We start from the raw sequence: 15,038 nt of genomic DNA on the forward strand, positions 1-15,038 counted from the left end.
TTATGAGTGTTTGTGTTTTGTGGTCAGGGAGGGCGTTCATCGTCCTTGCTTTCAAGTGTTGTGACGAAGGAGTTCCAGGTTGCAAGGCCCTTCACTCTGATCCCTCTATCCTGTAGCGACTGCAGTGTATATGTCTCTGCTTTTGCCCAGTGCAATAGTTCTGTGTGCCAGAGTGTCAACCCTGGTGCACTGGGGGCTTTCCAGTGCATAGCTATTAATCGTCTGTACAAGACAACGCTAAGTCTATACATTTGTGTGTTTGCTTTTTGCGTTTGGGTCTTTCTCTTATTCCTAGTAAACATAGCGCTGGGTTGAGGGCCAGTGGAGTTTCGAGCCATGCAGTTATTTGAGTTATTATATTACTCCAAGCATTCAAAATCGGGGGGAATTCCCAGGTCATGTGGAAGAAGGTGGCTCCAATGGTACAGCATCTTGGGCATTTCTGGGTTGATTGAGGGAACATTTCTGCGAGTCGGTGCGGTGATAGGTATGTCTGATGTAAGTAGTTGAACTGTGTGTATCATAGCCTAGGGTTACGTGATACTGTGTGTATCGATATTATAGCCTGGTTCCACTTGTGTTGTGAAAGAGTGTAGGTGAGGGTCTGGTCCCATCTGTTTTTAGCTTGTTCTTGGCCTTGTGTAAATTGTGTGGTTAGGGTTCTATATATTCCCGAGATATTCGGTGGGGTTTGCAGGTTACTTAATAATTCGTGCAGGATTGGGGCTACAGTAGGTTCTTTGTTCCCACATTTCCATGTAGCGTGTATTAATTGTCGCACCGCACCGAACGTGATGAAATCCCCTCGTCCTAGGTTGTAAGCGGCATCCAGTGCCTCATATGTGCTTATTTGCCAATCGTTGAATAAATCGCCCACTGTTTGTATGCCTTTCTCCGGCCAGGTTGATAAATCTAGTTGTGCAGCTATTATTTCGACTTTGGGTATATCTAATAGGGGTATCTTGGGGGAGTATTGTGGTGTCCTGTCACCACACAGCACATATCTGTGCCATATTCGTCGCGCATTATGTAGTAGTATATTGTGCGTATGCCATGTTTCATCTCTTTCTGACAGGTGGCGTATTATATTAGTGTGTCCTAATTCGCCGTGTATATTTTGTGCTTCTGTGCTTGCAGGATCGTGTATCCATTTAAGCGCCCACTGAAGCTGGGCGGATGCATAGTATAATTCTAGTCGTGGAGCTCCCGTCCCTCCCTGTGCTAGTGGGAAGTGTATTTTGTTTTGGGCCACTCTGCGACGGCCATTTCCCCAAATTAGGTCTGACAGTATGCTGGACAGGGATTTAAAAAAGGAGGCAGGAAGTGTTAGTGGTAGCGCGGAAAAGAAGTATAGCAGCCGTGGTAAGACCACCATCTTTGCAATGGCCACTCTGCCCAGAGGGGAGAGTGGGAGCGAACACCAAAAGGGTAAGGATCTGCGAAGGGCTCTGATCGCGCGTCCTAGGTTGCCTTCCTTTAGATCCTGGGGTTCATGGTAAATATTTATGCCCAAGTATTTAAATGTAGTGTAGCACCATTGGAGCTCAGTCGGAGATTGGACTATGCGGCATGAGTTTGGAATCGCACGCATAGGAAATAGACAGGATTTCGACCAGTTGACCTTAAGCCCGGATATGATACCAAATTGATCCAACAGCTCGAGTATACCAGGAAGGGAGGTGGTATAGTTATGTAAAAATATTAATGCATCATCTGCATATAGGGAGACTATACAGTGCTGTGGGCCATCTTGAATGCCCCAGTCGGACGCATACGTGCGCAGTCGGGCGGCCAGGGGCTCAATGGCTAGGGCAAACAGCATTGGAGATAATGGACATCCCTGCCTTGTGCCTCTTTCCACTCTAAACCTCTCAGATATAATTTCCCCTGTTTTAACTCTAGCTGTCGGTTCAGAATATAAGGTTTTAATCCACCCAATGAATGTTTTGCCAAAGCCCATAAGTTCAAGTGTTTCTAGTAAAAAAAGGCCAACCCAGGGTGTCAAACGCTTTTTCAATGTCCAGTGATACCGCTACTCGTCCGTTTTCATTTTCAGGGGTGTTAGCCATTAATCGTAGTAAGTTCCTGATATTGATATGTGTGTTGCGGCCGGGTATGAATCCCGATTGGTCGTGGTGCACCAGAGCCGAAATCAGTGGGAGGAGGCGATTTGCTAGTATTTTGCCTAGCAGTTTGCAGTCTGTATTCAATAGTGACAGAGGCCGGTATGAGCGGACATCCATTGGGTCTCGTCCTGGCTTGTGTAACACCACTATTATAGCCTCCCGTTGTGATTCGGATAGTTGACCTCGTTTTAGGGCTTCGCCTAACATTTCAAAGTATGGCGCTAGTGTTTGCGTTTGGAAGGTGTTGTAATATTCTATAGGGAGGCCATCGCCTCCTGGTGCTTTACAGTGTGTCAATTGACGTAATGCCTGTTGCACTTCTGCCATGTCAATTGGTCTATCTAGTTCCTCAGTTTGTGTTAGTGTGAGTTGCTTTATTTGTATTCCACTAAGGAACTTACTCAGTTGTTCTTGTGGGGGGGGGGTATGCGCTCTGTATAGTGTGCTATAATAATCTCTGAAAGCATCATTTATTTCAGTTTGGGTATTTACGATTGCTCCCGAGCTTAGCCGTATCGCCCCGATAGGGGCACTATGTCTCTCGCTCTTCAACAGCCATGCCAGAAGTTTGCCCGGTCTGTCACCCTCTGAATGCATGCGAGCCATATGATATTTATAGTCGTATTGTCTCAAGCAGTGGTCTGTATCCTTCCACAGTGTGCGCATAGCTGTGAGATCCGCTTTGTCTATTATTCCTTCTGCAAATTTACATTCTGCGGTTCTTACATTTTGCTCGTGTCTTCGGATTTCGTTTGTCTTACCCCCTTGGACATTGACATGCATATGCCCCTAACCACCACCTTGTGTACGTCCCATTCATTTGCTCTGGACTTCGTGGTTCCATTATTAAGTGTGAAATATGTGGTAATTTGAGTGGCTATTTCTTTCCTGAAGGGGGGATCCAATAATAGTTGTGGTTGCAGACGCCACGTTGGGATGCGTGTGCGTGGCCTGCCCCACTTGATTTGTGCTATAAGCGGGCTGTGATCTGAGTTCACTCTAGCAGTATATTCCGCTTTGGTGAATTTGTATGTCAGTTCAAGTGAGCAAAGTATTAGATCTATGCAGGTGTGTAGGAGGTGCACAGGTGAGTGGTATGAGTATTCCCTGTCTAATGGGTGTAGGTGTCTCCACACGTCAATCAAACGGCGCTCGGATATCCAGGATTGCAGTGTTTGTGAGTTTTTCCTTACTGGTGCAGCCACCAGCGGGGTGTGATCTGTCCAAGTCTACTTGTGGCACGCAGTTCATGTCACCGCCCCAAATATTGGGTATGTTTAAGGTGTTTGATAGGTGAGATATGGTGGTTTGTAGAAATTCGCTCTGTTTAACGTTAGGAACGTATAATCCAGTAATCGCTAATGGTTCTCCATCCAGTGTGCCGATCAACTGGATATATCTGCCTTCTTTATCTAATGTGTTATGTTTTGGAGAGTATGGCACCCCGGGGGCTATCCATATCATAACACCCCTTGCGAAAGATGATGTGCCTGCTGCGTATAGCTGTCCCGCCCAGCTTTTTGCTAATGATTTGGCCTCTGCTGTAGTGATGTGTTTTTCCTGTAATATAGCAATATGTATATGATGGCATTTTAGGTGTGCCTGTACCCTATTGCGTTTAACTGCACCGGCCATGCCTTTTACATTCCATGTTATTATGTTGTATGTTGTGTCCCTATGTGCCATTTTACGTTGTGTTGACTATCGCCCTGCGGGTCCGCCCCTAAGGATACTGTTGATTCCTTGCATCGCCCGGCTTGGTATCGTCGCATCGCTTTAACCCCCCACCCGATTACCGTTCCGCATGTGAAGGATATTGAATGCCCGAGAAATTGGTGTTAACACCTACTAAGAAAGATAGAGTACAGGAAAGCAACAGAAACCAATAAAAAGGATATACTGGGCAGAGCCCAACTTTAAGTGTTTTGGCACAACCGTTGCCTAAATCGTGTCCGAGGGGGTACTGTTCCATTCAGGTACCGTGTAGGTAGTGGGGGGCGCGCGTAGATGAAGGCCAGTCTCTCGCCCCTGGCCCGTATTAGTACAGATTGTTCCCAGCGCCAGTGTGTGAATTTCCTTATAATTGGGTGTTGTTGTTTCAGCTTCAGCGTGCCGTCGCGCAGGGCCAGTGTTCCATCAGTGTAGTCCTAGAGTAAGCTTTCCCTTGTATTATGTCCATTGGCGTTTTAGGGCAAGTGTAGTTAGTTCCGGTCTTTGGGGGATACCTGGGAGTGATTCTCATATTTCGTCGGCCGCACGTGGGGTGAGGCTCGGGCCCCTCGCCAGCGGAGAAAGGGAGGGGCTGGTACCACTGTGTTGCGAGCTGCTGTCAATATACTCTGCTTCGTTGTCAGTGTTCAGTTGTGAACGTGCTAGTGTGCTATTCTCTTTTAAGGCTTGCGCCTGATCATCTGCCATTTGTGTTTTGGTTGGTCTCGCCAAGTTGTTTTTCTTTTTTTTCCCCCCTCTATGGGGGTATGGGGTTATCCATTCTTCCTTTGGCTTGTCTTCTTTAGTTGGGTCGACTAGGCCTTTCGCGTGTGCCCAGGTCCAGGCGTCCTCCGGTGTTGGGAATATGAGTGTTTTTTCATCTGAGATTATCCGGAGGCGAGCTGGGAACATGAGTGAATAAGTTATTTTATTCTCTCTTAAGACTTGCTTGATTTTGAAGAACGAAGCCCTTTTGTTTTGAACTTCAGTCGTGTAATCCGGGTAGGCAGTGATAATGCAATTCTCCAAGTTGGCCGTGCCAGAGGTTCTGAAATGCTGTAAGACAAGGTCCCTGTCTCTACAATTTAGAAATCTCGCTATCAGTGGGCGGGGCGGGGCGCCCAGGCGAGGAGGTCTGCCTGGGATTCTGTGAGCTCTTTCTATGATTGGAACTTTTGTAGAGTCTTGTATTTTCATTATTTCTTTAAGCCAGTTCTCCAGGAATACTTCAGCCTGAGATGTTTCTGCTCTTTCTGGAATTCCCAAGAATCTGATATTATTGCGTCTGGACCGGCCCTCCGCCTCCTCAGTTCTTCGCTGTAGCTGTGTGATTTCTGCTTCTAGCTGCTGTATTTTGTTTTTCATGACAGTTACTTCTGGTTGGACGTTTTCTAATGCTGTTTCCGTGTCCACAACCCTGTCTGTAAGTTTGTGATGATCCGCTCGAAGAATGGTGATTTCCGAGATTGCAAAGTCAATTTTGCTCTCGAGGGAGGTCTTAGTATCCATGACTGCTTGCAGCTGTTTTTCGAATTGCAACGAGTGCGTGCGGAGTGTCTCATTCACTTGTGACATTGTTATCCTTTGTGAGTCTGGTGGGGTGCTGCTGTCCGAGCTGGGTCCCAATTTGGGTAGCTTTGGTTTGACCATTATGCCTCCTGTAGTCTGTTTGTGGAGCCGCCGGGGATATTAAATGGTACCCTCCTCCCGTGAGCGGCCTCCGATTAGTGAGCTATGCAAGAGGACCCCGCGTTATTTATCTACTAGAGCGGGTTGGCATTGCGCGCTTGAGCCATGGCATTATGTTTGGTTTCGGGCGTTCTTAGAATCAGGCCACCCATGGCCCCACGATAATGTCCTTACGATCGACGGTCCCTTTCTCGGCTTCGCGGCCTACGCCCTGTGTCCACAGCCCGAGGCGAGCCGCGAACGGTAGCGGGAAGCGCCCCTTAGGTCCACTTGAGTACTTTTATTCTCCTTGTCCCAGGCCGTTACTCCAAGTTCCACGACGGTCTGGCCCAGCTCATTTGGAGCCGCGGTCGCCGCTTCGCCCCTCCTCCTCCTCCTCCGCCCTCTCCGGTCCTGCGAGCCATCGAGCAATGGGGGGCACCCAGCAGAGTTAGGCCGCTCTGCCTTTCGCGGTCTCGATCGGGCCGCATTTGGCCCGCGGGCGGCACACCCCGTGATCTTAGTTTCTCCTCTGCGCTTCTTACCTCGGGCCGCTGCTTCGATTTCCGCAACGAGCCGACCCGGCGCGTCCTGAGCCACGTGCTCTGCCTCGCCCTGTCGCCACCTCCACTGGCTCGCCGAGCCTCGAGTGTGTGGCCGCAGATAGCTCCGAACTAGCCGCACTCCGCCAAAGATCATCCGTTGTTTCGTCCGAGGGATTGGGCCGCGATCCCGGCCTCGTGGGGTTTTAGCGGCCGGGACGGGCGGTGCCCATTGATATCGTCTTCAGCTATGGCTCCGCAGGACCCCGCGCCGCACGTTCCTAGTTTTTGCATGCGTTGCGGAGCCTGGCTATCCTCGAGGAGGCTCCAGTGTGCACCTTTAGCGTTATTTTGGCGCTGGGGTCAGGATCGGTGAAGGATTTTGGTGGGCCGAGAGCAGAGCTCCTTGTTTAAGCGTCCGCTCCGGCCGCCATCTTGGCCACGCCCCCCGTGTGTGATGTTCTTGACCTGCATGGACACCCAGGTGCTTTTGAAGGAGCGTTGTGCTGGCAGACATTTAGTCATCCCCCAAACAGCATACTCAGTGGGTCTGGAGGTGAGATGCTGCCTACAACCAGTGACACAATGTACATAGTTTGAGCCTGGAACACTGCGGCATCAGCTAACCAAGCTTAAAGAGAAGGAAGACACAGCTGTGAAAACAGCACACATTTATCATTAAAAAAAAGTGTCCAGGGACCCATGGAAATAGTCAGTGAGCAGACAGAAGCAGGTTTCAATCCACCTTGAGAGGCAGAATGAAGAGAACTGGCAAAGATGTGGGCCTACATAAGATGGGAGAATGTGACTGCAGCATTAATGTATCCTCAGTGCATGAGGAAGCATGAGCTTATCCTCAGGGTGTGATTTCAGCATGAGCTTATCCTCGGTCCAAGTGCAACATGAGCTTATCTTCAGGGTGCAAGTGCAGCATTAGCTTATTGTAGGAAAGTACCCTCTTTCTTGGCACGGTTACCCCCATTTTCTGCCTGTTGTCAGTATGTTTGACTGTGTCTACTGGGTTCCTTCTAACCAGGAACCCAGTAGTTTTGTTCTCTCCTCTCAATTGTACCTTTTCTCCCCAGAATTGGCATACTGGTCCCCCCATGTAAGTCACTAGTATACCCAGGGCATAAGGGTTCCAGGGGATCCCTATGGGCTGCAGCAGTTATTCTGCCACCTATAGGGAGCCCATGCAAAGGGTTCTGCAGGCCTGCTATTGCAGCCTGAGTGAAACGGGTGCATGCACCCATTTTTTACTACAGGTCACTACACCAGATCACTATAAGTCACCCCTATGGTAGGCCCCCTCAGCCCAGAGGGCAGGGGGCAGGTACCTGTGTGTGAGGACAGCCCTGCAGTAGCAACGGTGTCCCCACAAACTCCAGATCCATTTTCCTAGACTTTGTGAGTGCAGGGACGCCATTTTACGCATGTACTGGACGTAGGTCCCTACCTGTGTCCAGCCACATAATGGTAACCCAGAACCTGAGTAAGTTTGGTATGAAACATGTCAGAATCATACCCCGATACTGTTGCAAGTATTGGAAGTATGATTCCATGCACTCTGGGGGCTCCTTAGAGGACCCCGAGCATTACTACCATTTACAGGGTTTTCCGGGCAGCCCAGCTGCTGCCACCCCTCAGACAGGTTTCTGCCCTCCTGCTGCTTGATCTGATCAAGCCCAGGAAGGCAGAACAAAGAATTGCCTTTGGGAGAGGGAGGTAACACCTTTTCCCTTTGGAAATAGGTGTGACTGGCTTGGGAGGGTTAGCCTCCCCAAGCCATTGGTTTGCTTTGAAGGGCATATTTGGTGCCATCCGTGCATAAACTAGTCCACACCAGTTCAGGGACCTCCAGTCCCTGCTCTGGCATGTAACTGGACAATGGAAAGGGGAGTGACCACTCCCCTGTCCATCACCACCCCAGGGGAGAAAAGGTACAATTTAAAGGAGAGAGCACCACTCTGGGTGATGCCCAGAGCTCCTCCAGAAAGTCCGTGGGTTCTGCCATCTTGTTCTCAAGGTTGACAGGGAACTCTGGGAGCATCTGAGTGGGCAGGCCAGGCAGATGACATCAGAGCCTTCTCCTGATAGGTGCTTACCTGATTAGGTGACCAATCCCCTTTCAGGGCTATTTAGGGTCTCTCTCTAGGGTGGGTCCTCCGATTCAGCTTGCAAGATTCCAGCAGGACTCCTCTGCAACCTCTGCTTCAACTTCTAGCCACTGAAACCACGACTGGACCTGCCAGGAACCGAGAAACGCTGCTACAACGAAGAAGACTTTTCTGCAACTTTGTTTCCAAGTCTCCTGCCAGCTTTGCAACATTTTCCCAGCTGTGCACCCTCAGAACACTGCAACTCTTTAGCCTGCACAAGAAGAAGAAGGAATCTCCCTTGGAATGAAGGAGACACTCACCCGCAACCGCAGGCACCTGCAACAAGTGACAACCGGTTGCATAGATCCCCTCTCCTGCTGAGCTACTTGGATCCTGCATCATGGGTGGTGGTCTGGAGTAGTCCTCTTGGTCCTCTCTGCCAGCTGTCCAACTTTCGTGGAGGTAAGCCTTTGCCTTCCCAGGCAGGACAGTACCCCGTGCACCGGGTCTCTTGCAGCTGCCAAGGCTTGTTTGCATCTCCTTCATGGTACCTTCAGGTGATGTATAGCTCCAGTCCCCAGCACTCCATCCTGCAAAGCACTGCCTCCTGTGTGGTTCTCCTATGGTGTGGGAGCTTCTTTTGTAGTGCTGTGTGCGCTTCTTCTGCGACTCCTGTGTCCCCATCCTGTGGGACTCCTGTGGGTGCTACCTCTGTTCATGTGGACTCTCTGCAATGCTGATGGTCCCCTGTGACTCCCCCTCCTGGGCTGAGTCCACCTGGGCCTTGCTGGTCCCCGGCAGCACCTCTTTTCTACTAACCATGCATTTGCCTTTTCCAAGGCTTGTTGGTGGAATTTCTGCACCAACACCTATCTGCAATCTTCCTTCCAGCATGGGACTTCATCTGTATCCATCAGGAACTCTTCTCCGGCTCGAGGGCTGCAGTGCTAACCTGTGCTTCATCACAGTTGGACAACTCCTGCTTCCACAGCTGGGTGGGTAGTAGCTCCTACTCCTCCTGGACTCCACTGTGACTCCTGGACTTGGTCCCCTCTCTCCACAGGTCTTCTTTCTTCAGAAAGTCACCGCTGGTTTTCTTGCAGTCTTCTCTTGGTGTCTTCTTTTTTTTCCTTTCCTCCTTTTGGGTGGTTTGGGGAAAATCTAGTGAGTTACTCCTGCATTCCTGGTCGCTAGGGTGGTACTGTGTTACTTACCTCTGTGGTTTTCTAGTACTTCTAGCTTCCCTCTACACATTTTACTTACCTAGGTGGGGGTACCTTGTTCACATTCCATTTTTTTAGTATATGGCCTGTGCTCCCCCTATGGTCACTATTAGTTATTGATATTTGCACTGTTTTCTAACCTTTTCCGTGTCTATTTCTGATTACGATTGTATACATTTAGGGGGTCATTCGAACCCTGGCGGTCCATGACCGCCATGGCAGAGGGCGGCGGAAGCACCGGCAACAGGCTGGCGGTGCTTCCTGGGCGATTCTGACCGCGGCGGTAAAGCTGCAGTCAGAAAAGGGGAGCCGGCAGTTTCCCGCTGGCCCAGGGAATCCGCCATGGCGGCGCTGCTTGCAGCACCGCCATGGGGATTCCGACCGCCTTCCTGCCAGCCTGTTTCTGGCGGTGTCCACCGACAGAACCAGGATGGCGGGAACGGGTGCCGTGGGGCCCCTGGGGGCCCCTGCACTGCCCATGGCCACTGGAATGGGCAGTGCAGGGGCCCCTAACAGGGCCCCACAAAGATTTTCACTGTCTGCTGTGCAGACAGTGAAAATCGCGACGGGTGCCACTGCACCCGTCGCACCCCTGCAACTCCGCCGGCTCCATTCCGAGCCGGCTTCATTGTTGAAGGGGCTTTCCCGCTGGGCCGGCCGGCGGTCTTCTGGCGGTCGCCCGCCGCCCAGCTGGAAAGCCGGAATGACCGCCGCGGTCTTTTGACCGCAGAGCAGTCTTTCGGCGGGAACCACTTGGCAAGCGGCGACCGCCGCGATCAGAATAACCGCCTTAGTGTATTACTTACCTCCTAAGAGTGGGTTACCTGTCTAGTATTTTGTGGTGATTTGTGCCAAAAAAAAAGTACCTTTATTTTTGCACAACTGTGTTTTCTTTCATATGTGGAAGTGCTGTATGACTACAGTTGTATTGCATGAGCTTTGCATGTCTCCTACATAAGCCTTGGCTGCTCATCCACAGCTACCTCTAGAGAGCATGGCTTCTAGACACTGCCTACACTTCACTAAGAGAGGATACCTGGACCTGGTATAAGGTGTAAGTACCATAGGTACCCACCACACACCAGGCCAGCTTCCTACACTTATCCTCAGGGTGCGAGTGCAGCATTGACATCCTCATGGTGTGAGTGCAGCATGGGTGTAGAAGGCTGGCCCTCTGTGTAGTGTACAAAACCAGGTGCACTTTGTAGAGGGTCTCAGCAACCACACATTGGTTTATAGAGGTAAAAACTAGACCATTTAATGCTTTAATTGTTATGGTAGCTTGGTCAAGCAGTCAGGCTAACCTTAGGGAAGTGAAGAGCATTTGTTGTACTCACAGTTTCAATAAAGCAAGACATACACTCAAAAAAATAACTCTAGACCAATTTACAAAAATACTTTTGATTTTTATAAAATTATCAAGACCAAGATCATCAAAACTGGGTAAATACTTTTTTAAGTTATGAATCTTTAAAGTTTAGAAAATGTCTCAGTTCTGTGTGTAATTACGCACCATAGGAATCAATGGAGAAATAATTTTAAAATGCATGTAAAATCAGCCAATGCATTTATCAATGTCTCCTTTTGCAGATAGGTCAAGGTCATCGGTGGGCCCTGTGGACCAGCTGGAGAAGTTCAGACGGATCCGGGGTTCGGCAGGAGCAGCTGCAGAATGTCATTGGAGCTGGTGCAAGGCCACTGCGGGGGACCACCTGGAAAAGCACTGCACAGGTGGACTTCAAGGTGAGTTCGGTGGGTCCCCTTGGAATGTCAAGGTCGCAAGTGGTGGTGGACCTTTGGAACACAGCTGGATCTTTGGTGCAGGGCACAGGGTGGCTGGGTGCAGAGCGAATTGGTGAGCCAGGAGCTGTGCGCAAAGCTGCCCTTGGAAGCAGGAGGTAGGTTGCTTTGAGGGTTGCTTGCAGGTCAGCAGGGGAACTCTGGTGGGAGGTCCTGGTGGTTTCTGAAGTCCCTCAACTGGGGCTTCCTCTTGGTCCTTTTTCAGTCTGGAGTGGACTGTCCTGGGTATCTGATGTTGAGTGACCAGTACCTGGGCTATTGCATGGTTCGGCCACTGAAGGTCGCAGTGCCACCAAACTTGGCACACTTGCAGGCTTTGTCCTAATGGCCTCTGGGTGAAATTTGGTACAGCTGCAGCATCCGATTCCTTGGTCAGCAGCCGGTCAGTGAACTGGTCTTCACTGGTCCTTTGGTCTTTGTTGGAGGAGAGTGATGCCTTCACTCTGGAGGGAGATCTCTAGAGATTTTCAGAAGTGTGGAGGTCCTCTGGATTTTTTAGGGTCTGACCAATGTCCAAGCAACCCCTCAGCGGTGATTTTCGCGTCCTGGGTGCAGGAGACAGGGTTTGGCGCCTTTTTCTTCGTGCAGCTGGACTTCAGTTCTCGAGCCTAGGGTCTTCTTTGTTGCTGGTCTTCTTGGGTCATTGGAATCTGAATCTCTGGTTTAGGGGTGCCCACTAAATACTGTATTTAGTGGGTGTTTAGGGGGAGTACCTAGTAGTGACCAATGGGTCATCTACATTAGGGTGGCTACAACCACTAAGTGACCACCTCCTATGGGCAGAGGTCACTTCCCTACACCTGATTGCCTATTTTCCTTCCATGTAAGATGGAGGAAAAGTAAATGGAAGGGTCACTTTGCATGCAACACCTTAGGGGTTGTGCAAGCTGGAGCTGACCACTTCTATCTTTTGTGTGCTTTCTCGCTGTTGTTCCCACCAAAAGTGGGGATTTTGCAATGGAGTGGCCATCTGCTGCTAGCAGCATGCCTGGGGACGAATTTCAAAGGCAGTGAGCCCTTTGAAGCTCGCTAGCAGGGCAGTGCACATTCCTGAGGAGGGAAGTGTGACACCTCCACCCAGGAAGGGCTTTGTTCTGGGACCCATAGAGCAGGAGCTCTCACCCCAGAATCTTGATTGGTGGTGGCAGGCTGGTTGTTACCGGCCAGCAACCATGACAGTGTTAGTTAACTTTGCAGGGCTCACCTCTAAGTTGCCTCAGGTAAATTTTGCAATATATCCAATACGACATCCTCACTACCATTTTCCACTACAAAATCCAAGACATATACAAAGGATTCAAGAACCAAAACCTGTCCCCACCACCCACCAGAATCAACAAGGACCCCACCCTGCAGACCCTGAGCCACTGGACCCCCCATCTCCACAGAAGACACCCAGAAACTCATGAACTCCATACATCCAGGGGCACCCTCGGACCAGTGCCCACACAACATCTTCAACCTGGCCACTGCCACCATCGCACCAGAGCTCTGCCAGACTATCAACCGCTCCATCAAAACTGGCACCTTCCCATCAGACTGACAACACGCACAGATCAACCCGCTCCTGAAGAAACCCTCCGCCAACCTAGGGGAGACAAAAAACTACAGACCCATCTCGTTGCTCCCCTTCCCAGCCAAGGTAACAGAAAAGGCCATCAACATGCAACTGTAGGAGTTTTGCGAATCAAACCACATTCTGGACCCATCACAGTCCGGATTCAGGAGCAACCACAGCACCGAGACAGCCCTCCTTGCAGCCACAGACGACATCCCTGCCATACATGTCCGCCCTCATCCTCCTCGACCTTTCCACTGCGTTCGACGCAGCCTCCTACTCCACCCTCTGCACCAGACTCCATGATGCCGGCATCCGCAGCAAAGGCCTGGAATGGATTTGATCCTTCCTGACGGGAAGAACCCAGAGTATTAGGCTCTCACCATACACTTCGGTGCCCAAAGAAACATGTTGTGGAGTACCCCAGGGATCCTCACTAAGCCCAACCTTGTTCAACATCTACATGGCCCTGCTCTTTAAGATCGTCGGACAGCACGGACTAAACATCAACTCCTATGTTGACAACACCCAGATAATTCTCTCCCTGACCAATGACCTATCAACAGCCAAGAGAAATTTCCACTACAGCATGAGAGCAGTCGCCGCCTTGATGGAAGCCAGTTGCCTAAGGCTCAACTCGGACAAGACAGAGATCCTCATACTCAACTCCACCCTCTCTGCCTGGGACAACTCCTGGTGGGCAGCCGCCCTGGGAAATGCCCCCACTGACCACGCACACAACCTGGGCATCATCCTGGATTCAACACATTCCATGAACCATCAAGTCCATGCCGTCTCTTCAGCCTGTTTCCACACCTTGTGGCTCCTTCAAAAGATCTGTCGGATCCCCACTGAGACTACGAGGATGGTCACCCACACCCTGGCTAGCAGCAAATTGGACTACGACAACGCACTCTATACCGGTATCACAAAGATGCAACAAGCAAGAATACAGAGAAATCAGAACGCAGCAGCCAGACCTATCCTGGACATCCCCCACCACAACCACATCTCAAATCAAGAAAAGCACATCCCGAGGCAGATCCTTCTCCTACCTTGCAGCCCGGACATAGAACATACTCTCTCTCAAACTCAGACAGGCTGCATCACTGAAGTGATTCAGGGAGGATCTCAAGACCTGGATCTTTGAATGATCAGCATGCCCGCCACTTCACTTTGAGACCCTATGGGCTGGAAGGCCTGCCAGAGGGGTGACTTACCTATATTGCATGTAGTGTGTAGTGGACAAGGCCCACTAACTGTGTGCCATGTTGAGTTTGTATTTTAAGATTGCATCAAGACACACAGCCTGCAATGGCATTGCTGGGTGCATCTGGAAGCATGGCCCTAGAGGGTGTCACAATCTGTGCTGCTGTCCTCCGGGGCCTACCCTTAATACCCCATGCCCTGGATACCTAGGTACCATTTACTAGGGACTTATGGTGGCAGTTAAGGTGTTGCCAAGAGTTTTGGAAAAGAGATCTGGCCCAGGGAATCTGGTTGGCAAGGGCCCTGGGCACTAACAACTTTGAGACCACATCAAATACCAGGCAAAAAAGTAGGGGATAACCATGACAAAAGAGACCTTTCTTCACAATGGGCATATCCTCAGGGTGCGAGTGCAACAGCCAATGCATCCTGAGTATGGACTGCAGAAGGGAGTGCACTACACACTGTCTCGCTTCTAACCTTAGACAAAACTCCCTAAAGTAATGATTAAGTCATAAGGAAGCACACACCAGTTGTAAACTCCTCTTCTGAGACCATTAACCCTATCAGCCAACTCTGAAACTCTTCCTTCAAGCCTACTTTCCACACCCAGTAGTTCAACCGCATCTTACCTTATCAACTTCTTCCTCAGCATCCAGGGACTACTCATCAGACAACAAGAGTTTCTTCACCCTGAGGGTGCCCCAATCAGATCCATCCTAATCTCCAAGAACAACTAGAGCTAACATAGCTGTTAACTGTCTAACCCCAGGATCTATGCCTGCCTCTCTGTTCTTCCACCAACTGCCACTTTACTCTGCATTACTGGAAACCACAAGCACACACTGCAGTTCCATAAAAGGAAAACAAACTCATCTGGGTCAGCACATCCTGTGTGCAACTTGTAGTACAGCAAATCCACTGCATTATACTTGTCCTACAACAGCTTTTTAGGTTTCGCCTACAGATCGCCTTAGCTGCCTGCCTTCGAAGACTTATGACCTGATTACGACCTTGTCGGATGGGATACTCCATTATATCCTATGGAACTTGTAAAAAGGTGGGCGGGATATCTGTCACGTTTCTGATGGAGTATCCCATCT

The sequence above is a fragment of the Pleurodeles waltl genome, chromosome 6 (genome assembly GCF_031143425.1).
Source record: "Pleurodeles waltl isolate 20211129_DDA chromosome 6, aPleWal1.hap1.20221129, whole genome shotgun sequence".
NCBI classification, from domain to species: domain Eukaryota; kingdom Metazoa; phylum Chordata; class Amphibia; order Caudata; family Salamandridae; genus Pleurodeles; species Pleurodeles waltl.